The 1,179-nt window shown below is 33.2% G+C and overlaps 1 long non-coding RNA gene across 1 annotated transcript; it reads right to left on the reverse strand.

Moving 5' to 3' along the window:
* Positions 1 to 23: 23 nt before the first annotated feature.
* Positions 24 to 1,173, reverse strand: LOC109593431 (uncharacterized). The gene is made up of 2 exons (XR_002190953.1): positions 406 to 1,173; positions 24 to 358 (listed from the first exon to the last, which is right to left on the reverse strand). It is a non-coding gene; the product is annotated as an uncharacterized LOC109593431 (long non-coding RNA).
* Between the last annotated feature and the right edge of the window lie 6 nt (positions 1,174 to 1,179).

Below are 1,179 nucleotides of genomic sequence, written 5' to 3' on the forward strand. Positions count from 1 at the left end.
TATGTATACTTATCATATTCATATTCCAAATGCATAATGTGAATCTCTACACATATAATGCAAATTTTGCAATGTAAACTGTAACAAACCAGAAATAAATTAAAAATAATGTACAATTGCATACAAAATAATTTCTATACATGCTTAAAATTTAAAAGGTAGTCTCACCAGATTTTCTAGTCCTGCTATAATAAATAGTAAAATAAATAATAATTCAATCAGGATTAAAAATATTAATAATAATTGATTTAAAAATTAATACTGTTACTATAGTTTTGATAAAGCACTCGACCCATCAAAAAGAGCAGGATCCATTCTTCTAAAATCAATCTCAATGTCTTTCATTGGAAGATACTCTCTACACAGCAACAATAACTAAAACACTAATTAGAGGAATTGACCCACCTGCACGATATCCCAGCTTCACTCAATAGCTTTTGAGAGTAAGTGGTCTCTGAGCCATCACACTGCCACTTGTTCATGTAATGGACATGACTCATACGAGACTGGATAATAAGTTGAGCACATTTGTTGCATGGATAAGTCACTGTATATAGAATGCAGTCATTAAGATTGTGCCTGTTTGCCCATACCATGGCATTGGAAATGGCATGACACCCTAAAAAATAAAAAACTATAACGGACATAATGTGTACATGTACATTTCCATGCAAATTTTCAGACACTATTACATTATTACACAGTAGCTTAATATAACCATATTTGAAAAGATATACAATGTACTTATAATAAGGATAATTAATTGAACGATTACAGTCAAACCTCCGCAGAGCGGACACTTTGGGAAGTCAGCTATTGTCCTTTATTCAGAGGTTGTCCTCTTCTCAGAGGTTGTGTTGTGACCTCCCCGTTTCAGAGATCAGGTTTAGGTCAAGCATTAAGCTATAGCTACTGTATAATCTATAAATACTAGGCCTAGCATCATTATTATACTATAATAACTGTTCTAAGTGTTCTTATTAATTTAATGATTACTATTAACTTTAATATTGAGGGTGTGGCTTTCCATATTTCCGGAAATGTCAATTTACAGAGGTAAAATCACCATGTTTAGAAGCTTCTTTGTGCTTGTAAAACTGTCCGCTGTCTGGAGTTTAGAGGTGGTCACTTCTGGGAGATTGCTAATGTACAGTAAGATGGGCTATTTTCATCGGTGAC

The sequence above is a fragment of the Amphimedon queenslandica genome, unplaced genomic scaffold (assembly GCF_000090795.2).
Source record: "Amphimedon queenslandica unplaced genomic scaffold, v1.1 AMPQUscaffold_1542_Cont26449, whole genome shotgun sequence".
NCBI classification, from domain to species: Eukaryota; Metazoa; Porifera; class Demospongiae; order Haplosclerida; family Niphatidae; genus Amphimedon; species Amphimedon queenslandica.